This window comes from Coturnix japonica, chromosome 3, assembly GCF_001577835.2.
Source record: "Coturnix japonica isolate 7356 chromosome 3, Coturnix japonica 2.1, whole genome shotgun sequence".
NCBI classification, from domain to species: domain Eukaryota; kingdom Metazoa; phylum Chordata; class Aves; order Galliformes; family Phasianidae; genus Coturnix; species Coturnix japonica.
The window spans coordinates 7,593,469-7,621,460 of NC_029518.1; the positions used below are offsets into that span (position 1 = coordinate 7,593,469).

The following is a 27,992-nucleotide window of genomic DNA, read 5'->3' on the forward strand; positions in this document are numbered from 1 at the left end:
AGAAAGGGTTCGATAACCTAATGAAAATGTGAGAAATATGTGCTTATTCTAAAAAGAAAAGGAATTGCATATTGATAACTAGGAAATGAAAAGATAAAAAATTCATGATGGTGTTTCGTGGATGAAGCTTGTGTCTTTGACTCAACCAAATATGAAACTGGAACTTAAGAGTATTTTGTTTCCAACATATAGCTTTTCCTTTCTGTTTTACTGATAGAAGAGACACATTCTGTTACCTGTACAGCACTTGAAATTATTTTAAAATTGTATTAAATTTTTTTCACCAGTTATTTTTAATTAAAATGCTTAAACAACACAACACTTCAAAAAAAAAAATATGCAAAAGGAAAAATACCTTGTAATTGCAGCCTAAATGTCAAAGTGACAAGAGTCTCTGTTAACAGATACAAGTCCTGCATTCGTTCATGTATGTGTGAGGAAGTACTGAAATTTAGCCAACAGGTGAAATGACTGACATTATGGAGGTTAATGTTTTGAGAAAGAAATGAGAGGTACTGTGTATCTTTTTGCTGCCTAAAGCTTACCTATTCACATTAGGGTTCCTTTTAAGGATTATGAATATTGGAGATGCAGACTTGTAGGCCATGCAAGTAATTTACCCAGTTAATTGAGATACATACTTTCCACATCCTTGTAGTAAAATCATAAATCTTTCTTTGTTTCTTTTTAGTTTAAAAGGGATTTGCAGTGGAGTTGTGCTACTGACCTTGAGGGCAGTGTGTGCAGTATTCCAAGAGAATGGGATAACAGAAATTCCTGGTAAAGATCAGAGCGGAGATGGTGAGAATTTGTTTCTTTGCAGCAGGCAGTTTTTGTACTTCCTGTTTTTCCCTATTTTTGTGATACAGAAGATAGAAATAAAAGTTAGTCGGACTCTTTAATAAGCTAGGATGTTTGTGCCTTCGGGCTCATGACGCAACCCACTGATAGATTTTGATGGAGATTTTGGAAAGGGTCCAGAGGAGGGCCACAAAGATGATCAGGGGGCTGGAGCACCTCCCCTATGAGGACAGGCTGAGGGAGTTGGGTTTGTTCAGCCTGGAGAAGAGAAGGTTGCGGGGTGACCTCATTGCAGCCTTTCAGTACCTGAAGGGAACTTACTCCCAGGAAGGGAGTAAACTCTTCGAAAGGGCTGATAATAGCAGGACTAGGGGAAATGGTTTTAAGTTGAAGGAGGGAAGATTTAGGTTGGATGTTAGGGGAAAGTTCTTTACTAGAATAGTGGTCAGGTCCTGGAACAGGCTGCCCAGTGAGGTTGTGGATGCCCCGTCCTTGGAGGTGTTCAAGGCCAGGTTGGACGGGGCCCTGGGCAACCTGATCTAGTAAAGGTGTATGTTTGGTGGTCCTGCTAGGCAGGGGGGTTGGAACTACATGATCCTTGAGGTCCCTTCCAACCCGGGTAATTCTGTGATTCTGTGATTCTGTGATAGCCCAATGGAGTACGTTTATATATAGCACAATGCATTTTGAGTGTGATCCTATTAGCTGAGACCTGCAAACCAGCAAAACACTTGATCTCATACTAAAGTATACAACCAAAGAATCCAGAATTAATTAAAAAATTACTGGTAATCCCAGTAACAGCAAAATGTTTCATGCATGCCAGTGCACAGTACTGTAAATTTCAGTTATGTTTTTCACCATGTATCGGCATTTTGTGAACTCCAGTCTGAGGAAGATCTGGAGGCACTGGCTCACTTGTATAATCCACTTACCGAAAGCAGTCCATTCTTGTGTTTAATAGTATATCAGCAGCTTAGAGCAGGCAGAAGAGTATTTGAACTAAGTGAATTTCACAGGGAGTTTTGGGAGACAAGAGGCAATTACCTGAACTGGAATTTGGCCAGAAGATTGGAACTAATATTGCAGTGCTTATTAAACACCACAAGTAATGAAGAGCATCTTACTGGTGTATTTCCTCTGCCAGATAGTAACGGATGCTGTTTGTCTTGGAATGACTCAATGTGATTCATTTTTTTCTGGCAAGAAGTAAATGACTGACACCATCAGTAGCTATGAAGCACTCACTGGATAAAGCTTTTCTTTTGTCTCCTCTCTTTGGCAAACTCATTTTCCTCTCTAAAACCCAGTGTTAGAGTAGAAAGAGCATTCTACTTGGTTTCCTAGTTGAGCAGCTTAATTCTCTGTGGCTCTGAACTCAATGGCTATTGCCATTGCTGATTTCTGAGAATTAGCAGTAAGGAAATTTGCAGGTTTTCAACTTGGATAAATATCCTATAATATGAATATATAGTAGATATTTAAATGTTTAAATTTTTACTTTTTTCTTTAATTAGACTGCCAGGACTTTGGTCAGGGTCTATTTTACTGCTCTTGTACTCTGTATAACGTAATTATAATCTCAGTAGTATCTGAGAGTCTCAGCACAGTATAGAATAAATTTGAAGTACTTCAAAACAGTATGAAATTACCAATTTGACCAAGGCACTCATTCAGCAAAGCACCTAAGAGTGTGGTTTACTTTTGGCCTATGAATCTCATTCTTGATTACTGTTGAAACTGTTTTCAGACTTGAATTTAAACACCTACTGATGTTCTTTGTGATGGAATATATGCTGAGGACAAAACTCAGAAATCTGTTTAATAATATAGTTTAATTCATCCTCACTTGCTCCCTTTTCTGAGACAAACTGGTGCTTATGGGGAAGAAATCAAAGGTCTGCTTTGAAATCAGACCTGAGAAATCTAAATAAAAATGAATGTAAATTTCTCCTGAAAATGTGTAAAGTTTTCCCTTTATGAAAACAATATGGCCAGGAGGATCATATTTAGTTGCAGTGAATCTAAGTAGCCCAGAAAAAGTTCTCTAAGACATCATTACAGAGAATTTTCAGACTATACAGATTTAGTCTACCAGAGGCCATCAGCCTGTTGCAACCTGTGTTTGAATGATGAGGATATCATTTCGGCTGGCATTTGAAATCAAAGTTTTGCTGATTTATGTATTTAAAGTGCAAGTTATAGAACTGTATTGTAAGAAAGACAAGGAAATAAATGTGAACCTGGAACAAAGTAGTTGTTTGTCAGCCCTGTTGTGACTGAGGTTTTTATGCATTTAAATTCAGACCAACAGCAAAACAAACAAGAAAGCAAACAAACTAATCTGGGTGAGACAAATTAGGCAGAGATTGCTTGAAAAAAAACACCTCACTTTAAGTTGAAGAACATTTCAGTTTGTGGATGTCCTCTATTTGTGCTCAGCACATTCAGCATCCTGTGCCTCATGGCTGTATGGGTCAGTATTACAGGCAGTGCAGACTGTAACATCCCAGACAAATATCCCCACACTGCATGTATACATCTCCTTTCACTCAAAGATTCTGAAATTGGTTGGTAGCTGTGGAAAGCTCACACAAAAACTTGAAGAAAGTAAATTTAATTGAAGATTGATAGCAAGGGAAAATGGGCATTTCTTTGCAGGTGAATAGCAGAGCTGGGAGCAGAGTGTGGAGGTCTGATGTATGACCACATGTTTTAAACATTTTGGGCTTGATCTAAAACCTAAAATTTGTTCTGTAGTTTCATTTTCCCACTGCTACAATCGTATTTGGCATTACACTGTTGTCAGTAGGGAAGCAAAAGTTGAATCTGAATCCTCAGCATTGCTGTCTCTTCAGTGCTTCTTATAGACTGCCCTCAGCCAGCTATGGTTTAGGGTCATTAAAATTTAAAGATATTTTTTACCTTCCTGTTAATAAAATTTATTTTAAAGATGATTTAACTGGAATAAAGCTCCATTCTTAACAGCTTTCTTTAGATACAGAATATTATCATGAAGATGTGTTAAATTTTATTGCAACATTCAAGAAAACCCACTTTGGCTAGCTAAATGAAAATAAATAGAAAGATATGCATTATTTACAGGACAAAATGTGAGTAAGTAGGCTACATACAGAAATAGCAGATGAAAAAACAGCAGATAAAAGGCTTCAGGCATACATGCTGTATGTATAACTTTGCTGAAAACCAGATGCAGTTCAATTTTTAACAATAATTGTCATCTACAGACTGTACTTTGGGAAACTGGTGACACTGGCATTCTCTTCCTCCAGAGTTAAAACTACATTTTGATTACCATCTTCTTTCTTTATGTAAATAGGAGAAAGAGATTAACCTGCTTAATTAAGAGATTGCTTTCCATGCTGGCTAAGCATTTTTGTTGATTTTGCTAGCTGCTATTTTCATCTGCCCCAGAAAATTATCAGCAGCCAGCATAGAGTGCATAATTCTGGCAAGCAGGGTTCAGCCAGGCAGACTCTTCTTTGCACTCATGAATTAAACACATGAAATAATGTACAATTGTCTTGCCTATTGTGGAGTTAATTTGGATCAGAGTTACGTATTTTCTTGATATGGAGTTAATGAGTTCCAAAAATCTCCTCACTGGTATTTCGCTTTCTAGAGATAACCCATGATTCTATCTTATTGGGTACAGAGTTTATTATCGCATTGTCAGTTGTCTAAAGTTATTTAGGATGGATTAAGTAGGGTGTGGGAAGTGATCATCATTTCTGAGAAGCTGAAGAGCAGGAGTCAAGAAACTAAAGGAATGAGCTGCTCTATGCAAGGGAAAATAAGATGGAAGCAAGGATGACAAGTTTGCGTGTGGGTGGAGTGTCCTCCTTGACAAAGGGACAGGCCCACAGCATGTGACAAAGAAGAGCAGAGCAGTGTCAGGAGTGGCTGCCGGGGTCAATCAAATGGTTAAATTCTTAGTCTACAGTAACAAGACAGGACCACTTTTCATAGCAGTCTGATCCCAGATTATACTGTGGGTGATAGCAGAGCTACTCTGAGGACAGACAGCCACAGCCTGGGGATGTGCAGAACTGAAAGGCAGAAGAGTTTGCAAAACCTGTTGCCATTCCTGGGCAAAGTGAGTCTCCAAGTGCTCATATTTTCTGAAGCTTTTCTGATGTTATGAGAAGTTTCTCATTTACTGACAGAATCTTGAAGACATGAGTCACAAGAAAAGAGGTGTGATTCTCATGACTCCTAGATACTGTGGGTATGACTTAAAGATGGCAGATTTTGCATTATTAACTGTTTTAGTCTTTCTGTGGAGAATTAAAGAATTCAAATGTAAGATGGGACATAAAAATTAAGAACACCAAATGAAGCGTCAGCCTAATTCAGATTTTACCATGAACAAATTTACCTGTGGTCTGACAATGAGACTGATTTGTTTATATCTTTGCCCTTTGTGCCTGACCCAAAGCTGAAATCTACCACCAATTCTATGGTACACAGGAATGACTGAAAAGAGATCTGACTATGCTTGTGAAGAAAAATGTGGCGGAGTAAATTACATTTCACTGCATATATCTGAATGAACTCAAGATTTATATTAACTTTGTAGGTTGCTCTGAAAGTAATGCCTCCTATTTATTTCCGTGGAAACTGCAGCACATAAAAAGAGTACAGCAATTCTGATAGAGCAAGTTCTTAGCTGCAACACACTATTTTTCTACTATTTTTATTCTATTTTTATAAACTTTGTCTTAAAGTTTATAAAAGAATCTTCCTGGTTAATATATTAGCTATTGATAGAATGTGTGCTTTTCTTATTAAATGGTGAATTATATTTCTCATTTTTTATAAGAAGGCTTAGAGCAAGCACCTCAAACTCTCAGCTTTGGAAATGACTAACATTTCCAGTGAAGATAATTTGTTTTTAATCAATACTGAAAAATAAGAACTCTGCAAATACGTTAAATTTTAACAATGCAATTTAAGCTTTTTTAGCTAAGTATGTCAGACCTGTCTGTTATAATATATTGTATTAAGCATCAACGTACCTTCTCTTTCGACACTGAAATTACAGCTGAAGTGTTAGGAATTCTCTTGAGACTGAAATTTGGCTTTCTACATAACTTTAAATGGATCTGCATCTCTTCCCATACTGGTTTGATTTCTTAATTTTTAATACAATTACTCTCGATTTATACCACTAAATGAGAAGGTGTTTTGGAACCAAAAAACATGAGCCACCTGGGTTTTCTTAATTGCCTGAATGAGTTGTTTGCACATGCCTACTTTGTATGTGATGGAGTTATTCTATTTAATACCCAGATTTCCATTCTAGAGAAGTAGTGCATATTCACAGGGCTAAAACCAGCTGAAGTGGTTTATCAGTGTACTGCTGTGCAAAATTTCTCTCTGCTAATACACCATGCCTTTCATTGACACCTTTAAAGGCTGTTACATTTGTACCTTCATTTCCTTTATTTCTTCACTGGTGAGAGTAACTACCCCTGCACTCTCAATGTTATGGATAGTTCAGTTTCACTTGGGTGCTTAAACTACATTTAGAATTTAGTGTGGGAACAGATGCAAGGGATTGTGCCTCAGAGAGGGCAGTGTGGCTGTAAGAAACCTCTCAACAGTTTTCCACGTCAAAGTGCAATATGTTCATGTTAATCCAGCATGTCTTGGAAATGAGAGATTACTAAGAAGAGACTTTTCAAGAGAAAAATTATTAAGTTTGTGTATGTTTCAATGAACATTTTACAATTATTTGAAATCACTCGTTTTGGAATATAAGTAAACCAAAGTTCCTTAAGGACATTCTGTATGTTCATAACTATTCTATCCTTAAAATATGGGCTAATTAAAATAATATTTTAGGCTTGTTTCTCTGACTTGCACTATCTTTAATATCTTTGTACCTACACCCAGAATGAATGTAAAATTAGACAGGTGATCTTCATCCCACTCACTTGATATCTGGTATAATAATTTGTTCCTGAGCAAGACCAGAGTAGAAAGAGCTTCCTTCTTGCTATTTTTATCCTTTTTGTTCCATTTTGTTGCCATTATGAGCTTTTTCATGGCTTCTGAATAATATCTCCAAAGAGATTTAAACATATCATTGAAAATAGTGCATTTTGCACATAAACGTCACAGTGTTTACTATCTGCATGGCTAAGTCCAGATTTAATACCCACAAGAATTACATGTTCATTTTGATGTAGTTAAACAATGGTGATAGAACCAACAGGATGGATCTGGCTTCTGCTGAGCTAGATGGTGGGCTGGCCGTTATGAAAGCATTATGTTGGAAGGCTAGAAATAATACTGGCAAGCAAGAAACCAAAGCTGCCTAAAATCTGAAAGAATGAATCTGCCTTCTAATAAATACATAGATGCAGTCACATCTGAATGCTGGGCTTTCCCTAGTCTGTTATTTTGCTTTTCTCTTAGCTGACTGTAAATTCCAGCCCTTGCTTTAATTAACTCTAACTCCTAAATACTACCTCTTCTTTCATGTGGTTACATTCCTATGTTTGAAAAATGAGAGATTCTATTTATTTTAGATCACAGGCCTCTATACTGGTTAATGCAAACTTTCTCTCTGAGGAATGAGCCATCCCATTTTGCTGTAAGCTTGCCTTGAGCAGTAACCAAGTGACCCGTGTGCCATAGCCTCTACTTTCTGCTGCAGGGGATTTTTTCCCTTTGCTGCCTGAAATTTGGCTTTGTATCCTATCTATCTGCTATCTGTTGTGCCCCCATCCTTTCAGGTAAAAGCACTCTATCAAGATACTTTACTTTGGCCATGCTCCAGGCTTTTTGTTTTTTGTTTTTTTCTTTTTGGCATGCTCTTCATTTGTACATTATATGCTACCAGTGCAGCTGTGGTGCTATACCTGACTGGGACACCTTGATGTGCCGCCTATTTCAAGACATTTTGTGAAGGCTTTATCCCTGCCATTCGCAAATCCTTGTTATTTTCATCTTCAATGCCAGGTTTCTTTCTCTCTTGTTACAGTAATACTTATTGAATATTAAGGAAACGGAAGTGGTGTACTTTTACTTTCCCTTATCCTATTGTATATAATTTGTCTGTTGGAACATTCTAAATCTTGGACTGGAGATATCAATGAGTAGCAATTTCTACTGGACAAATGAAAGATTAAGAAGTCATTGTCATAGCCATCAAGAAACACTCATTAATAATATGTGATGGTTTGCTGATAAAAATCACTGATCCACTTCAATAATCCTAAGAACCTATATTCAGATTCCTTTTCAGTACAAAATAATTCAAATTCCATGTTATAAAAAACATTCAGTTTGTCAGTTTAGGAATAACAAGGTTTTTGTTTGTTTGTTTGTTTGGGGTTATTTTGTGGGTTTTTTTGTGTTTTTTTTTTGTTTGTTTGTTTGTTTTTAGTAGAAATATCTATTTCAAAAATTATTACCTATTAAATTTGATTCAGCTGTTAAGTTCCATGGAATTCAAAGGAGAGTATTTCCATTAGCTGTATTTATTTATTTTATAATACGGCTAAATACCACAGAATCATAGAATGTGTTGAGCTCTTTAAAGATCTCCGAGTTCCAACACTCATGCCATGAGCAGGGACACCTCCAAGCAGATGAGGCTGCCCAGGGCCCTATCTGACCTAGCCTTGAACACCTCCATAGATGGAACTTTTAATCTAAGGAGTCCTAGGAAAAAAATAGAATATAAAGCAAGTGTTTTATAATACCTTCATTAATTCAGTAGTGCCATTGTCTTCATTAATCTAAGAAGAAATGATTGCTTAAGGTTGGTTTATGGCACACTTTATATCTTTTAAGCCTACTTAGCCATTCTGTTTCTCGAGCTGTTTGTTGGTAGATAAATTGTGGCCTGTAAAAGTGTTCTCTCAGTATTGTGCTGATGCACTGGCAATGAAGAGAGAGAATCTGTGCAATATCGATACCTTTATCAAAACATTCCATCAATCTAAGGGGAAAAGCATGCAGCGTGTTTATATTACTTGGCGTGCACGTGACAAACAGCACAATTTCAGAAAGCCTTTTAGCATACTTTGTGAGACATTATTTTGTTAGCTATACATACAGTTTGAGACCAACCTAAGGTTTTCTGTTTTTGTTTTTTTTTTGCAAATTTGTTGTTATAAAATATTTTCAGTGTGTGAATTTTTAGTTTACATGGAGATATTCTACCACTGCTGGGATTAATTTCTTAATACCATATTGTATTCTGTGATTTCTCTGACTGGATAACTCTGTTGTTCATCACTGTGAAATGAACTACAGAAAGGTCAGAAGGGTTTGTTTCCACATAGTTTCACATTTTATTTCAGCTCAGTTTTAGTAGAGAAACTGAATCAAAAGAGGTGTGGGGTCTTTGGAATATGAAAGTGATATCAGGACATGTTTTATATATTATCTCTTGAATCCACTGTAAGTCCATAAGCAGAAGAGTATAGCTCCCAAATTTAGGTTGGTAAGCAGATATCAGGCAAGTTTGGGCCTGTATATCTTTTCGTACTTCTTTTTGTAATTATCTAGTGAATTTATTTTACTATAGATTTCATTAATTGCCTGGACCACTTCTCATGTAAACTGTCATTGGAGTTGAGGAGGGCTGCAGTTCTTGTTGGCCTAACTGTTAGTCCTGGCCCTCTACTGTGTGGGCACCTGCAGGGGTTAATTGTAGAACAGACATTTGGAATATGAGAAAATATCTTCATAGCTGCTTCTGCCTAAACAGGCTCAAGGTGTTCTGACTGCTGGAGGAAGCTTTGTTTCTTCCATGTTTCTGCCTAAGCAAGGAATGATGTTAATTTAAGACTTCACAAAATCAGCTTTGTTTTATTTTCCCATCTCTGCCTTCCTTTCAGTGAAGGATCTCAGCATACTGAAATTCCTCTTTTTTTTTTTTTTTTTTTTTTTTGTATTTCTGTTAGATCCTAAGGGAATAATGAGGTCAGTGGGAATTTAAGCTGAAAAATGAATTACTTTCAGTAAATAACTTTAATAAATTATCTTTAAATAAATTATTGATGTTTTTTCTCCAGCTAAAACAGCTGGATTTCTTTAAGGAATTTGCACATAACTCTCAGCACCTTTGCAGTTGATCAGCTTTACAGCAATACAGTAATGATGAATTTGAGCTCTAAGTCTCTGCCACAACCAAAGAGCAGTATTTGGATCCTTTTTTCACTAGCAGCTACAGAAAGGATATAATAAAATTGTTCCATGAAAGCTGTAAAGCTTAACCCAGGTTTATTTTTCTGTTTCATTTGTGTTAGAAATATAGAAACTCACCTTGGCTGCCCTGTCTCCTAAGACTGCTTCAGTTGTGCTTGTCATAAAGACAATAGATAAGAACAGAGTCTGCTGAGGTCACCGAGTAGTATTAAAATAAGTGCAAAACAGCTCCATTTGAAACTTGAGGAAGGTGATAAATCGCTTTAAAAATTGGCAGAGTGAAAATGTGAGTAAGACTGGTGAAAAGGTAATCAAACCATTTTGTTTTAAGATGAAGAATGGTCCCGCTGAGGAACTTGTGTGTTTGGTGTTTGTATTCTATACACGTACAGTCAGGTTGCTGTAACCTGGTAGAATACCCTAATTTGCCAATAGCCAGCAGTATCTTTTTTTGAGGAAGTAACTGTAATCTGAACAAAATGTGGGTTCAGAATGGAAGATGTTCCATTTGGCTTTGATTTATCTGTTTGTTGAGTGAGGGAGGAAGAAAGTAGAGATGGCTCTCTGTGATGGCTTAACACTAGTAGACAGTTAAGCACAACCACATAACTCTTTCACTCCCCATTCTCTGAAGAGGCTGCTACTGCAAGGGTATCCTTGGGCTGCACTGTGGGCTCCTCCATGGCTGCTCTGGTGCCTGTGAGCTGCAGGAGGACAACCTGTTCCTCCGTGGGCCTCTCCTGGGCTGCAGGGAGCTGTTGCCCTCCTTCTGCACTAACCTTGGGGGCCTCAGAGCTGCTTCTCTCCCATTTCTTACTCCTCTCTCTTACCTGCTGTGCAGGCATGATGGAGTAAAAAGAAAAGCCGAATTTAAAAAAAAAGAAAAAAGAAAAAAAAATGTAGGTAAAGTTTTTGATTGCTAAGCTGCTGAAGCTGAAACATGGGAAACAGATGTATACACACACACACACACACACACACACACATATACGTTTCTGTTACAGAGGTACTTTACTGCTCTGTTTCAATCCAGCGCTGGTTGGAAACTACTGGTAGACACATTCTCTGGTACAACTATGAAGAAGAGAAACTGCATTAATGCCAAGCTATCAAATTCTGACTTTCCTGTCAAGATAGGCATTTTGTCCAAATTTCCTGCATGTGTTTTGAGTGTCAGAGTATGTACAGACCAGTTAAAGCACACTAAACTAATAGCCAAACCTGTGGCAAAGTAAACTAGGTGAAGTTGTCTTTGAAGGCTATTTTAACCTTCATTAAGGTCCGTGTAATGCTTATAGTTAGAACTGACTAGAGTGGGGATTTTCCTGGCAGTGAAATAAATTAATAAACATATGATACATCTTTGGCAACTTTATTGATTAAAGAAAAAGAATAAAATGCTTGTGAAAAGCAGGGGGGGACATGAAGCTGAAAAAAAAATTTAGCAGGCTCCTTAGAAAAAGAGCAGGGCTTTCTGGGCAAGCAAAATGAGAACAAGCAAACAAGAACAAAATCAGTATTGTTTGACTTTTGAGAAATTTGGAATCAAACCGAAGTTGAGATGAGCCCTGGGCTGTCTTACTGCCTTTGCAGTCAAATGTTCAATGGCATTGATACGTTTCCATGGAAAATGCAGTTACACTGAATTAGTGTTTTCTAAGATAAGCATTATTTTGTCAGTCGACCATTTACGTATTTTCTCCCCCAAGACCCATGACCATTTAAAAGCACAGACGTGAATACTGCTCAAAAAACCTACACCTGGTCAGTACTTCGTTATCACTGAAAGCCCTATTTAATGCACACTATTCTGACCTCATTTTGGATGCAGAATGAATAACTATTGATTGATTTATTTTTTTTTTTCCTCTTTCTTGGAATAACTTCTGTTGTATTAGAGAAAAATATATGAAGACAGGATGTTATTCCAGGCGTGAGAAGTCTGGGAGCTTAGGGGGACTATGATTGGGCCATGTAACCTACTTTGGTAGCAAAGAAATGCAAAGGCTGTTTCCTCTGACATCACGAGCTGTTGAGGGGAACATCATCATTTTCTGGTTCTTTAATTGTAGAATGTTTAAATTCCCTTTCATCTGTGCCTTTAAACAATCATTTTTTTTCCTCTTGACTTTCACAGTATTTTATAATTTATGGATGAAAGATATGAACAGGACAAACAAGACCCAGAAAGGGTCTTTTAAAATACACTTCTTTAACATTTTTTGTTTTTTGTTTTTTAGTGCCACAGGTCTGGAATCAATTGAAAATACAGTCTTGAATTCCTCAGTGCACAAGCCAGTGGAAATCTATAATGACCTCTGGGGAGAGAAAATGGGAACTTGTGGGTTTGACAACTGTGAGTATACACGGTGACAAAAAAGTTTTGTACCAAAGAATACTTTTTGAAATATTTTCCATTGGCTGATTTCTGTAGCGGCTGTCCTCACTAGAGTGCAAAATGGAAGAAAATGCTTTCTTGCCTGTAAATTGATGTTGAATTCAGATTCTTATCTGGGGAAAGTACAATGTACACATTTTGGGGTACAGCCTTGATACAGTTTGATATCAAATTCTTTTTTAACTTCAGTCGAAGAGTCCAATTGATTGAGAAAGCAGAAGATTAGAACAAACATGATTACATTAAATTGGGAAATTCAGAACTGATAAATGTAAATGCTTTTATATTCAACTTTTGATTAAACCGTTGAACTTCCAGACGCAGGAAGATATTGAGGTCAAGAGAATAATACCTTTGAGATGATGAAGTAGATATTTGTATTGGATATCCATAACTGCTCTGATTAATGACAAGTACTTCTGAATGGTGTTCAAACACTGAACTTCAGTTTATGCAAATATTTATTGGAGATGAGGTTCTGGGTGCACATTATTGCACATCTTGTTCTGGAAGAAGAGTGTCTTTGGACTAATATGGTGCTGTTTCATGGAAGAAGGCCAAACAGACACCAGTTAGTATGTAGGGAAAACATTATTCCCTTCTATCCAGTGCATGTGATACTGCCAGCAACTGAGTGGCAAACTGATGAAAGTTTCCTGAAACTGTTAAGTAGGTATTTACCAAGTGAGAAGGGTTGTACCATATTCAGTGTACCAGCATTGAATAAGTCCTACAGTTACAGTTATCCATATAAGTGAAGTAAAAAATTTGTCTGCCTTTCAAATACTGTCATCCATACAGAAGGTTAAAAGAAAAGAGTTCATTTTTAAATTTGGTTGTTTCTTTTTTCCCCAGTTGCTCTGTGATTTTAAAGCAGTGAGGCCTTCCAGCTTTTCTGTTTGCCTTTCCCTGAGGATAAGATGAACTTTCCAATTTTGAATTCTTTAGTGTCTAAAGTCTTCTTGAGCTTAAAGAAAAATTATATTGTCTACTGCATTAGTGTCAGGACATTCTTCTATAAACTTCTCTCAAGAGTAATCCTTTGCTTGAAAATTCTTTTGCTGTACCAGGGATTAATTCTGGGCCCTCCAATAGAGTGTCTTTGAGTGCCGTGTCTCATAACACAAGGTCAGGCTGATCTCTTGGCTAGAAGTCTGCCTCTAAAAATTGCAAGCTTGGCTTTTATCCCCAAATTTGCTGCAGTCTCTGTTTTCGTGTCTTTTGCACCCTGCAATTAAACCCAAAGAAAGCCCCATCTCTCATGTTTCACTTTTTTTCCTAAAGTATTTTCCTAACGATCAAAATTGCTAGTTAAATGGGAATCATATGAAAATGACTTGGAAAAGTTTTTTATTGTTGAAAATGAAACTATATTTAACTGCACAATATGCCTCTTCAACTCCTAAGATGTTTGTGACTCATGTGACTCATTTTATGGTAAAGTTTCCTGAAGTGCTTCAAAGATTATCTACTGAACTTAGATGAAATCAGCATTCCTCTTGCGCATTGTATTGTAATTACTTAATAATATCTTTTTAACAAGTCCTTCTTTATTAGAACTTGCATTCATGCATTAACCAGCTGCAAGGTATCTATGTCAAGCACAGCTGAAACAGATCTGTAATTCTGAAAATGTGTGTGGATTATATTATTTTCAGCTTTGTAACATCTTCACCTAATTTTTAAATGTAATCTTCCAATAATTCTGTCACTCAGTTGTCTAACAAGTTGCTCACAGCATAATGAGTTTTATTCTTAGACAGTGATAGACACAGCTGCTGCCTCCACTGGGAGTACCTGAAGGCTGATGTCTTGCAAAGCTGATTCTGGAAGTTGTGTTTTGGAAACAAAGCAGAAAGGTATATGAGAGAGAGTTAGGCTTAATGGCATACAGTGGTAAGAAAGATGAGAAACATTTGGTTTACCAGAGTGCCAGCTAGCAGGGAGAAACGGGTTGTCTTAGCGGTACTCAAAGGATGAAACTAGAGCACTGATGAACTTAAGGATTTGATGCAGAAGAAAAGGAAAAAAAAAAAAAAAAAAGATGATTCTTGCCTTGGAGATAAGAAGATTGACAGAGAAAGGAGCCTGAAGGAATATGAGTTAAACTGAGTGTGTTTTTAAGAATCCTTTCTGGAGAGAGCCAAGCAGAACCCAAAAGATGAGGATATACATCTTATCTCTGACTGTCATACAGTACAGGAAGAACAACTTTAAAAAAACTATAACCCCTAAATCTCATAAGAGCATGGAAATGGTGAATAGCTGCTACATATTAGGGAAGATACAAAGAACTGCCACATGAATAGCAGTTGTAGTCGCTGTTGGGACTAGGAGAGCAGAACAAGCAATCAAGAACAAAAATAGACATGGACTAAGTAGTCTAAGAAATAAAATTTTATTCTTCCTTAAACTGCTGACATGTTGCACTTGATCTATTTAGTTATTGATGCCGCAGCAGGAGATGTATGTGAGGGAACATGAAAAAAAATTTCCAGGCTATTCACTATAACAAAGCCTCATTTGTAAAATAATTTCTAGATTTTGTAGCTCTTAAGATAATGTGAATTCAAATGATGAGTTTGAAGCAATTCTACAGCAGCACCAAATAGAAACTTAGCAGTAAGCCAAATCTGAAGCCTTTTCTGTGAGATTAATTCCATTGTAACCCAAACTGCTTGGAAAACTCACTTCAGGTGAATACAGAAAAGTGAAATGCTTGAAGCAGTGTACAGCTTGTGAACGCTGAATATTTTTCCCGAAGTCTGTTTGCATTTCTAGCACATTTTTGTCTGCTTGTTCTACTTCCACTTGATAGGAATACAAAATGGGGCATTACTGTAGTTGCAACTATATGAAATGCACAGTGTTCATTTGTCATGCTGCATTAAACTGTAAAGGCATTAAGGACAAATACAGGGAATGGTGTCATTAAACAGAGGCTTAAATAGACAGAGCTCAGATCATTAATGAAGCCAGTAGATAGTAGATACAAACTTAGGGGATGAATTACCACAATGCCCAATTTATTACTGTATAAAAGGCCATGAGACGTGGAAATAACGTTGGAAATCAGTAGGGGTGTATTTCCCATCTTGTTTGAAATTAAGTGATATTTGTTAAACAGAATAGCTCCATTACAGATTTTAAGCGTTGCTTTACATTGCTAGCTCCATGGGAGCTGGACCATATGAGGCTTACCCCTTGATGGATTTTCAGGCTTTGTGACTTCACAGTAGCTGTTTATGTTTGTATGCTACAGCACAGATATACCATCTCAGTGGATTACTGGATAGATGTGAATTTTACAACTGGTTTTTAGTCTCTTTTACAATATATTCATTTATACTCTGTATAATATCTTAGTATATCACAGATGCATGGTACTTACGTAAATTGAGCTCTACAGTTAGATGGATTATGGTTTTCAAAACACTACAGTTTGTTTTCAAGGATGATGCTGGCAAGACTGTGTATTACACAACTTCATCTTAGATGACAGGCTTGTGCCAAACATATTACAGAGTGAATGGTCCATCCTAAGCAAAGCCATTGCAAAAGCAGAATGGTATGCTCTGGACTTTGCTCTGAGAATAAGGGAAGAGAGGCAGCTTTCAGGTTTTATCTGCCACTGCCACTTCTGCTTCCTACTCTATCTGTCTATCTTTTTCTTTTGACCACAGACAAAGTGGTGGTTCCCTCCTCACCACTTCTGTTGTGTACAGCATTCAGAGAAGCTGCCAAGTGCAGATCTCCAGAAGAGTAATTGAATAAAATGCATGAACAAAGCTGCTGCCAAGATCACTGGTTTGAAGTCCAGAGGTAGCATACCATATTAGCATTGCTTGGGTCGCAGTAGAAGTGGACTGAGCATCTGTAACTAGCAATGAAGTATGTAGACACATGGATTTGGGGATGTCTCCCCTGTCCTGTGCAACATAGACATGCCCTTGGGATACTCTACTATGCTTAGCCGGCAATTAGCTTGTTTTTGTGTTTATTTTAAATACGAACCTGGCCTTTCAAATTATATCTCCAAATTCTTCCCAGTGTATGTTTTAAGTCTTTCATTTCTATCTCAGAATATGTTTTGCTGTGCTTATGTTGACTAGGTCAAATGTCTGGGCATGTAAAAGCATCTCAATTTCAGACCAGAATGAGACTCAGAAGACAGGTTCAAGAGATATGAAATAGTCAAGACCCAGTTCACTGATGCAAATAAGGAAATAGGGATCTTTAGTCAAGGTTAAGGGCGAGCCCTGTGAGAGGAATGGAGCTAGAAGGACTGTGAAGTCTTAGAAAATGCAGCTCCTGGGGACCAGGCTTTTTAGCAATTTTTAGCTCATGCCTGAAAGGGATATGTGCTTGATCCTATACTGGATGCTGTACAGAACCAATTTTGGAGATGTGAAATAGATACCTATTTATGTATATATCTCTGCCTAGCATCACTTTGCAGCCTGCTATTTCAGTCTCACTTCTGGTGCCTGCATAATGCTTTATTGTAGCCAGAACCAAACATGTACTTGGCAAGGGAGCAGAGGATACTAACAGTAGTGGTTCGTCATCACCCCAAAATTAAGAGACTGAAAAGAGAGTAGCCTGCAGCCAACACACTCTGATGATAAAGATCACCCTGACATCCTTTGGGTCAGGGGATCCAGAGGCCAGATGTGGACAACTTAACCACAGAACGGGCTAGATCCAGACCTGGGTAAACTCTGTGAACATACTGGTGTTGAAGGAAGCGTACTTTGAATGTTTAATTCTCTTCAATATGTAGAAGGTGCCTGGACAGATATTTATCAGCCCTATAATGATCCTTCCAGAGGGCAGAATAAGTAAAATTTATCGTTCTTTTTCTTCACAAAGCCTGCTATTTACACGTGTCTTCATGTGCTGTTTGTTGGCATGGAAACATGATGCTGAAGCTCCGAGAATTCATTCACATAGTCCAGGTTTCCAGCAAGAAACCCACCCCTTCTTCCTGTCTCCAGCTGATCTGCCATCTGCAGCTGAATCCTAATTGCAAACAGCACAAATTGGGGCTGTCTTCAGAGATGAAGAAGACTTTGAACTTTGTAATAATGAATCTAGAAGGTTTTAAGGGAAAGAGTGGAGGCTAATGGAGGAAACGGTTATCTGAAATGTGGAATAGCATCTGATTTTCTCAGTTAAACTTACCAATCTTCATCAGTGGCAGATTTTACCTGATTTCCCTACTTCTATGGCAGAAGTGCACATTGAGCAACATTTGCTTTCAGTTTGCTCAAGTGACTGTGGTTATAATACGACCAGACTGAGAATTAATGTCTGCCTTTTTGTCCCCAGAATGTTTTTTATGACCAGCGAACTTTTAGAAATAATATTGCATTGATCTGATTTTACTGTTTCTACTGAGTCAGCTTAGAATCATAGAATCACCAAGGTTGGAATAGACCTCTAAGATCATCCAGATCAACCAACCATCATCAGTATTTCCCACTAAACCAGTAACTCAGTACAACTTCTAAAGGTTTCTTGAACACCTCCAGGGTTGGTGACTCCACCACCTCCCTGGGCAGCCCATTCCAGTGTCTCACCACTCTCTTGGAGTAGTATTTCCCAATGTCCAATCTGAATTTCCCTTGGAGCAACCTGAGGCCATTCCTTCTAGTCCTATCACTAGTTAAATGGGAGAAGAAACTGACACCTCTCTTCAGGTCATTTGTCATCTTTGTCATTTTTACTTATAGAAATTAAAGTGAATGCTAATCTCATCTATAAGTGATTAAGAAAAGCTACTACTAAAGCTATCTCTGTATTTACAAACCAGATAGATCTATTTCTCAGTACCAGCAGTCTGTAAAGCCCAGAATAATACATGAGATAAAAATGTTTAAGTACATATTAAAGATTTCTTTTCACCATATACTTCAACTTAGTTGTTCTTTGACCTGCTGTATTATTATTATTATTTTTCCTGCAAGCACTACTGAAAAACTTCTGGATAAAATTATTCTGTTCTTCTTGCCCAGTACCTTTATCAATAATGCAATTAGCAGGAGATCTTCTGCATACTTGCCTGAAATAGTTGCCTAAATAGTATCAGCACATCTTTGTTTAAATTCTTTGTCATGCCATTCCTTTTAATGGGGAAAACTTGAAGGGAATTAACATCACTCACGCGTTCTGTACATTTGACACAAATCCACTAAACTGATAGTCACAGCTATAAAGTGTCACACAGTGGCACAAATAGCCTCTCATTCTGGTGGAATACTGTTTTAACATGACAAACTGTATTTGAGATATAATATGATTACCCGTGGATAATGCTCTTGGCCTCATTGTGGTGATTAAATAGATGCTCATTTTGCAGTGAATTCTGCAGCCCTCTGTTAAGCATGACCTTTTCTCCTGGCTGCAGCACACCATGGCACATTACCATGTGTTCTGCTCATTACAGTGAGAGGTGATTGCTGCCCTGAAAAACCTGAGATATTCCACTTAGTGCATGATCCGCTTTTCCCTTCCCTTGGCCTTAACCTACTGTCATTGAATATCCTGAACAAACGCTGGAGACAGTTGGTAATATCACAGAAAAATTGATCTCAGCATCTGGTGCAATGTGTTCAGCAGAAGATAACACTTTAAAAGTGAGCGTTTTGCCTCCCTTTGTCTGCTTGTCTGTCTTGCATAAATATTTGTCTCTTTAATTCTGAATCTTCCATATAGTTTGAGGGGAATAATGCTCAGGTGCCATAACTGAGGCTTAGAATGAGTTTGGCATATAAAGCAGTAATAAAAGGACTGTATGTATTCAGAAGAAGGAGAGCCTAAAAGGCTAAGTCTTGTTTATAGCTTAAATCCCATCACTTGAAAGTTCCAGCAGGCTTTTTTTTTTTTCTCTTTGGTGGTATGGGGATCTGTCATGACACAGATGTGGTATGACCACACCACAAGTAACATGGCAGACTGGATCCTGATCTTGTTACCTTGAAATTTAGTACAAATTAATTCCACTGGTCACAGTGAAGATATTAGAGACTAACACTGATATTGATTTAATTGCATGGGTATTTCATCATAGCTGCAATATTCTGCAGCTTGAAAAGACAACACTGCTGATGTGGTGGGAACAATAGGGTAAGTTGGTGCTACCTCTGTCAGCCCTTGCTGGTCAGGGTGAGAATGCTCTTCATGCTAGTATATCCCATACTTATAGGGCTACTGCCCAGTAATGTATCTGTAGCCCAATTAAGGGGTGACTGCTATTGTTACTGCACACTGCAAAATGTGGTGGGTCAGCTGTCACCTTCTGCATTCCTTTATGTGAGAAATAAATGCACCACTGTAGATCTGATGGAGGAGCTGGTAGAGGATAACAAGGAGTATGTCTCTTAAGAAGTGAAAAGTATATAAAAGGATGCAGCGATTTTATTTTTACCAAAGCAGATTTCTCAAATAAATGGTGTTTTACCTCTAGTTCCTACCACAAAAGCTCTTCTAGGAATGTCACTGAAGTGTGGCCAATATATTAGTGAGGCATTAGTTTATCTCCCATGGAAATGCTGGCTGCCTGAGCTAATGCAGCAACTGGCAAGCTTATGGCTGAAATCCTAATGCTTTTAGAATTCGTGGAACCTTTTTCTGGGGAACTGAGGGTGCTGTGCTTGTATGTGATAGATTTCTGCTTTCTGCAGAGCTCACTGCTGGTCTGTATGCATTAAACATACTTTTTGCAGAGTCTACATGAAAGGCGAATCTTTTAACTCTGTTCTTATTTTCTTGTCACATGAGGTAAAATATTGAGTCAAATGTTTACAGATTTGGGGTGTCAGTCCAACTTTCCACCAGGACTAAATTAATCAAAAAACTTCGTTTAATTAAATCAACTAAAATGAAATAAAGTTAGTCTCAATGATTTAAACTGACCTTCAGGTAATGTAAAAAACACGTAACTAGGGAGGGGCTGGAATTCGATGTTAGAATTCTGTGAATTTTAGTCCCATCTTACATCACAGCAAAACTCCCTCTTTCTGTCTGTGTAAATAATTCCACTGATTTCAGAGTAAGATCGGAAATAGTTGGGCAATTTGACCTTTTGTATCTGTTCTAATTGGCTTCCTGCTGCTAGGCAAACTATCCTTTCAGACAGTGTGTTTGTTCACTGGGAGAGGCTTGTGTTACATGGAGGTCATATCCTCAGTTTGCTTATGGTCTATTCAAGCTCACAAGTATGTCTGTTTTCTAACCTGGGAGTGTATTGTCTCATAAAAACATTGCATATATGGAAATAGATAAAAGCAACCAAGTGAGAAGAGGTGGTTTCATTATGTAATGTGGTAGATATGCGTGGTTTCTATTAAAATCTCCAGTATGATCTCTAACACCACATTATTCACTTCAGTGTTTGTTCTTAAGCACTAGGGCTCCTGCTTTAGTGAAGTGTTAATGCTTGATCAAGCCTCTGAGCTTAAAGGTTTTAAGCATAACACTAAAAACATCTTCAGCTAAGAGGTGAATCAGAAACTTTGATACTCTGGCTATTCATCTATGCAGAAGAGAGAATCTTCCAAGGTGCACTGTGCATACCAATACTCCTTCTAATCCCTGCAAGGTGGAAGAAGTCAGTATTTCTTGATATGAGATTAATCTTTTGTAAAAATAAATAAATAAATAGGTTGGATACACAGATGGAATAAATAGTGAATAACTGTTTTGTGCAATGCTGCTCTGAATAATGAGCCCTTTATTGAAGCAACAGGTACTTGAGGACAGTTACGTTAGTACTGTCTCCCTCAGTGAATCTTACCTCTTTCCTGCATGTCTTTTGATATATTTTGCATGTTTTATGGTTTGGATAATGTGCTTTTGCTACAAATGGCTGAAAACAAACTAATAAATGAAGGTACTCTGAAAACAGATTGTTTCTCCAGTCCTGCAATAACCCCATTAATTTTTGTCTGGACATCTAATACCTGATTTTGTTGCATAATGAAGATTTACCCTGCTGCCTACATCAGAATTTTGAAGTGGAGCTTTCAGTAGTATGTAGGGGAATCAAGTTCTGCCTTGTTTTCAGTTTGGTTATCAATGCCTGTTTCTTTTAAATGCTTTTACATATTCTTTGCAGAAAAAAAGGAAGAAAGAATATTTTCTGCCTGAAAGGTAACGTGTCTTAAGTTTCGACTTATAGGGTGCATTAGTCTTGGATCTTCAGGCAACACACTTGGCTTAAAGGAAGAAATGATGGCTTATCACATCTCCCCAAGGGTATTTGCTGTTTCTCCTTCAAAGCAATCCACTCTTTCTCTGCAATTTACTTCCATTCTTTTTGATATTAGTTGGAAAATGATGAGACAATATGCAATGCTTTCTGTCCATTTTCTTCTGTGATATTTAGCTTGGCCTTCCAGACCCATCCACTGCCCCAACTAATTTCCAGAAATTTCCAATTAGAAAATCTGGTGTGATGACTGGAAGGAATGGAGAGATCTGACTCCTGGTCTTGTTATATGATTTATGAGCTAGTTCATTTCTGCAACTACAACTCCTTTATTTATTTGCATCACCTTAGCAAAATCAGGGCTGTACAGAGAAATATTATGCTGAGAACTTGGAAACATTTGAACATGGAGAGTTTGCTATGTGCCAGAATGGAGCCTGAGAGTTGAGTCAAAGCTGGGTTTTGTGTCCTTGAGGGACTCGCTGAATCTCTACTTGCTTCAGCTGCAAGGATTAATTCACTCTTGTTTAAAAATTCTTAGGGATTCTCATCTGGATGAAGTCATAAAAGTGCAAATTATAAGCAGTACACCGCAGTATATGGTTCAGCAAACTAAAGAAGCACTGATATATATACATAACTCAACACTATCCAGGTATAGCTAAATCATCTTCATGTCCCTAGGGACTGTACTGCTGAAGTGTGAAAGTGTTTTTTTCCTTTGAAATACATTTAAATAAATGAAGAAATTGTTTACTTGCAAGATGACTGTCTGTTTGAAAGTTTTCATACCCACATTTTAAGTGGAGCGTGGTGCTATGCATATGACATCTCATGTGCTTTTTCAGAAGTACTGCAAAAATAAATTGTGTTTAACATGTTATTTGCAAAGTAAGTTTCCACCTCCTGGGTTAAAAGTCTGAGGAGGCATCTTCTTTTAATAGAAAAACATACAGCTATGGTTGTATATCATTCCTTCTTATGTGTCTTGCCGTGCTGGTGTGAATGGCACATATCTGTTGATTCCTGACTTGTAGTTGGTTTAAAAAACTTGTCTGTCCAAATGTTTGTCTTTCTAAATGCCCCTTCTTGTCTTTTAGATAGGTTTTTCTTTCTTCCTGACTTGAAAAGAACTATTAAATCCAGAAAACCTCTACTTTATAGCAAGCTTTAAGCAACTTAAATATATAGTTGGAAAGGAATCAATAGTTTGCAAGGAACAGCATTTGTAAGAATGGAAGAATTCTCCTTTTAGCATTAGCAGTGTATTTGGGAGCAGGCTGTGCTTAGGCAGTGTTTTGATTTTTTTTTTTCTTTTTTTCCAGCAAGTGTTTTTGAATGTTTACTCTATTGATTGATGGTGAATATTCAGTGTTTAAACTCCGTGCCTACAGGCTATTGATTAGAAGCATTTTGTAATGTTTTTTCTACTCCTTGATTAGACAAATGTGTAGAACTTTAGCACAAATAATAGCGTGGGTGAAACAGAGGCCTGGTTGCCAGGGACACTCTTTCTTGAGTTTCTAAAATTTCTCCACAGACTTAGGCCAGAAGAACAATGTGTGTCAAACACTGGCCAAACCAAAGGCTTTGGGCAGGGCTGAAAAAATATAATGTTAATATTGATAGCTGTGGATATGTTGTGTTTTTTTGAGGATGTATGGGAAATTGTTGATCACAGCCTGAACCTCTGATTAACCATCTGAGGCAAGCGACGAGTCAGCTGTGGGAGCACAGGTGAAGGTAATTCAGCTGTGCTCCTGAAAGGGGTAGAGCTTGACTCCTCCTCTCCTAGATCCCATTTAAGGGCTGACTACCACTAAGGTAGCATTTCTTTCTGGAGATTGCTTCTTTGTGGAGTTCTTGTGGTGAGCCTCAACATTGGCAAGCATCCATCTTGACTGAAGGCCTCAGAGTTGGTGAGTCTTTTCCTTAGATGCTCTCTGGCTGTCTATTTACAACTATAGTTGTATTGCTCCAACTATATGGGGAAGATGTTTTTTTAATGGTATGTGGAACTAAACAGATGATGACAGAATGTGTAAATCTAAATGATCACATCTGTAAGCAGTAGTAGTATGAAAGATTATCACCTAATCTGAGAAAGATGTTTCTGTTAATCCTAATCCTTCAGCATGAGCCACGGAAACCCCACTGGTTTTGACCCTATAGATGCTACTGGGGCTATGGGCTTCACTGTCTGCTCTGTCACAGGGCCCTTGACTAACTGGTGTCTGAGGGCTCCAGGCAGCAAGCTAAGAAGTATCTAAAAAAAGTAGGATATGCTCTTAGTTCCCAACCAAAGTGTTGCAATCAGTGTCCTGCTGAGGACTGGGAAGACTATGGACTAAGTTCTCTTAGAGCAAGGAATGCTGCACCGTTCTTTGTGGTCTGTGAAAGCACCTAGTAAAAAGCAGAGAACATTAAAGGTAGTGAAAACACTGTTCAGACTCTGATCTGGCTCCTTTAAACTTGTCACCTTTATGTCACAAGCTCAATTCATGCAGGGGGTCAAGAAGAACTGTGCTATTGAGCCATCAAACAGCTAGAAATTATCAGGCTTTCAAGATCTGACTGCGAGGAGCACTGGAGCCTCTGAAGTCAGGTAGCATTCTCTTTGTCATGGCATCGTTCTACATATGATTGCAGCTACACAGATATACTCAGACCTTAGAGAGAATAGGAGAAGGGTAGGTACCGATAAAACACACCTCATAGTCTATAGTGCAACATTGTTTGATAGACAGATGTTGTCTTAGCCCTAGCCCAAATTTTATCTGCTGTATCTCAGCATGTGCTCTCTGTATATCTTACCAGGGTTCTTAAAATGGTTTGTACTAGGAGCACTGCAAACTGAATTATTTATTGCACTTAATGCAATGTTCATAAATTGTTTGGGAAGGGCATGAGTATTTGCCCAGCCAAAGTCTGAGGTTTGCAAATTATATGGTGTTCTTTGAGGGCTTTTCTCAGTGAAGTGAAAACAAGTATCTGTAAAAATTAAGAATTTTGCTCCTGAATTTGGAATACATGGGACACAAAGTATTGATTATTCCTCCTGATTGGGCAGCTGAAAATATTAAACAGATAATAATAATAATAATAATAATAATAAAAAACAACGAATGGCAAATAATAGTTTTCTTGCTTAAATCTTCATACAGCCATTATTTATTTAATTTTGTGGTGTGCTGAGTAGTCCTGCTGACTAATGTGGCTCCATATGTCTTGCATTGCTTGCCCCAGCTTTCAGTAGTGGTCAGTCTGTCCATGTTGGTTTAATCTGTTAGAAGAAACCACCATTTAGAAACTATTTGGAAAGGATTTGTCCATATGAGTACTCAAGGAACAAAAAACTTCTCAGGTGAATGGAATGCTGTGGGTCAGTCGTAGCCAACAGTGAGCAAACAAACAGGCTGATATAACTGGACAAACTGAGCCACCTAGCAGAATAAAAAGCAGATGAGTAGAATACCTTTGCTGCACATGAATCACTGCTACAGTGGTTCCCTTTCATTTATTTGGCTATGTTTTCTCACAAGCACATCTGTGCTACAGCCATTTTTCACTTCTGTTTATTTTCCAGTATAAGGGGTATATACTATATTTCACTTGCTTGAGAAGAAAGTAACACTGAAAACCTTTCTTTTATGTAGCAGAATATACGGAGTGCTTTGAAGGTCCGTCAGTGAGACAGTTGTAGTGATCTAAGATTTCAAGGCATGCTCAGTGCCCAAGGACACAGGTTGATTTTCTGCTCTTAGCCTTGAGCTTTGCTTTTACGTGTTTGACTAGGCTGCATTTTTGCTTCCTTTCAGTTTTGAAGTTGTTGATACAAGATGACCGTGTCTTCTACAGCCTCTCTGTAGTCCCAAACCTTGCCAGTCTTAACAGGAGAAAAGGAAAGAAAGGCAATGCTAAAAGGACCGAAATGAAAAGAGCTGGTTCAGCCTTCAGAAAGCTCTTTGGGAATCTTCCAGCTTTCCTGCAGTGGTCCCTGTAGACCACTGCAGAAAACAGAATCATGGTTGTATGCATTTGCCTTGATGTTTATTTCATCTGCATCATTTCATGCTACACTTCAGCTGTGTATTGCTTCTGCCACAGAGTATAGTGTGTAGGTAGTAATGACCAGTTTTGTACTACTTGGAGAGAAGCATGACTTCTGCTATCCTCCAGGCCCTAGTTAGCCACAGAGGGTCACAAATGAAGGCAAATCTGTTCTGAGAAATCTAGATTAGATCATTAAAATCTAGCAGCTACATGAGTCACCATAAAGGGTTTTTCTTGAACTTGAGGGTGATTATTTTTCCTCAGACTTGTAAATAAGCTTGAACATTGTGCTCTGACTTGCAACTTTCTAGTTCTTATTTATTATATCTCACTATATCTTGCACCTTCTTTTACATCTCTCATACTTTTTACTTCCTCCAGAATGCAATTAAAGTGTTTCTGGCATATATTTGTGTATCATTAAAGGATGTAACCCAGATACCAAGGGCACATTTATTTGCAGTTTCTCTATGCAAAACTCCAATCCTAAATATAAATACTCATCTGTCAGTTCTTTTTATGCAAAAGAGATGGTGGATGCGTTCAAAAAAGCTGATTTCTCTCCTATTTGCATCATAGAGAAGAATGCTGTGAAGATGAGTTACTGTGTGGTGCTGAGTTACTGTGCAGTGGAAAAAAAAATAGAAATAACAATAACAACTGGAAAAAGCTTTATTTATACTGATTGATTTTTACATATTGATTATTTCATTGACTTTATTTCCTCAGTTTGGGATTGTTATGGCCTGGAAGTCTACATTTATGGTGAGAGGAGTTCCTTTCTTATGGCATAAATTCTATTGTTTTGGGATAACCACCAGGTCAATAATTGCCACAGTTGTTATCGTTCCCTAGAGAAAATTACTTGTAAAGATTCTTGACTAATGTTTGTGTTGTGCTGAGGTTGTGATAAAGAGCACTAATTTCACTGACTTACAGTGGCTGTACCTGAAAACTAAGCCACAGCCTGAGATGTTTATTCTGACAAACCTCAGACTCATAATCTAGGTTCATACTGATTACAGGCTGAAATTTAAAAAAACGCATTATTGCTATTGTTCTGAAGGCCTGAAAACCATATGAAATGCCTTTTAAAATCAATGGTAAAGCTTCTTTATGCTGTGTATTTGGCCTTATTTTAAGACTGAGCCTACGAGAGCCTCGATGCTGGGGATCAGCTGGTGTGAAAGAGCATGGGAAATGCTGAACTATACATAAATAAACTACAGCAATACGTTTATTAGAATTAAACTATAATATAAGAGAGCAAGGCCATTGTGTAAGATAACTGTAATATCTGATTCAGGTAATGAGGCACTAAGGATGCTGCAGAGTTTGGTTACTTAAGGGAAATCAATTAAACAGTTTGCAAGGGCTGCTGATGACAACTTATTTTGGGGAAGCACTGAAAGCACAGCCCCTGTACACAATGAACTGCAGTCAGTCTGTCTGTAGACAGCCAAAAAAAAAAAGGTCTAAATAATCTCAGTAGTTTATTTACTGAGCTTTTAAACCATGTAAAAGTTACAGGATTATAAAAGGTTTTTGTGGATTAGTGGAGAACATCCTGAAACTCTCAAAACATGTCCCTTTTGGGCTGGAAAAGGTACACCTCTGTTCTGCTGCTATTAATGGTTTCTCTTTTGGCATGAAGACTTCTTAAAAAGCTTTCAAAGCCATATGTCAGGGAGAATCAAAATTAATGTGGGATTTACGAAGTACCTCTTCTATTGAAGCCAGCTATTAACTTTCTTACAGTGTCTAATCTATAAGAGGTGACCTTTGCAAATGAGGAAATAAGGTGTGTATACAATAGGAGAGACAGTAATGTCATTTTGGTTTATGTACCTTCAAGGTTCTAAAGTCTTTTTCCTTATAATTGTCGTCTTCAAATTCTCTTTGCAAGAGACAGTTTAAGTAGAGTTTGTTTATCTTTTGGATTTAAATGAAAGTTGGAGACAACATGGTGAAACACATGCTTGCAATAATGTATCAAGGTAATGTAAAGCGCTAAAGTGTAACCTTGGCTACTTATTCACTATATGCTTGAATATGACTGGGCTTTTCAGAGCATCTCTGTGCCAGTATGTTCATATATAAGTGGAAGAATTACTGCAGGGAGATGCCTTGACAGGCCTGAAATGTCATGGAGTGAAGTTGTCTCTTCCCTAGGTATAGCTTAGACCGAATAGATCTTCCTTTCCTGAATCTTGTACGGAGAACACTAATTTTCCTCCTCCAACCTTTCTTCATCATATGTATTACCATATGGCTACTACTACTGCCACCTAGACTGATAATGTAGTAATGCTAGGGGATGCTTATTTTGATTATTGCCTT

At 37.7% G+C, this 27,992-nt stretch overlaps 1 long non-coding RNA gene across 1 annotated transcript in view; it reads left to right on the forward strand.

Annotated features, from left to right (window-relative positions):
• The first annotated feature begins 701 nt into the window (after positions 1-701).
• The window catches only part of LOC107310830, a 63,947-nt gene continuing 36,656 nt past the window's right edge, over positions 702-27,992 (forward strand). Inside the window, exons 1-2 of the long non-coding RNA XR_001553746.2 lie at positions 702-801; positions 12,231-12,346. This is a non-coding gene — a long non-coding RNA (uncharacterized LOC107310830). The remainder of the gene's footprint in view (positions 802-12,230; positions 12,347-27,992) is intronic.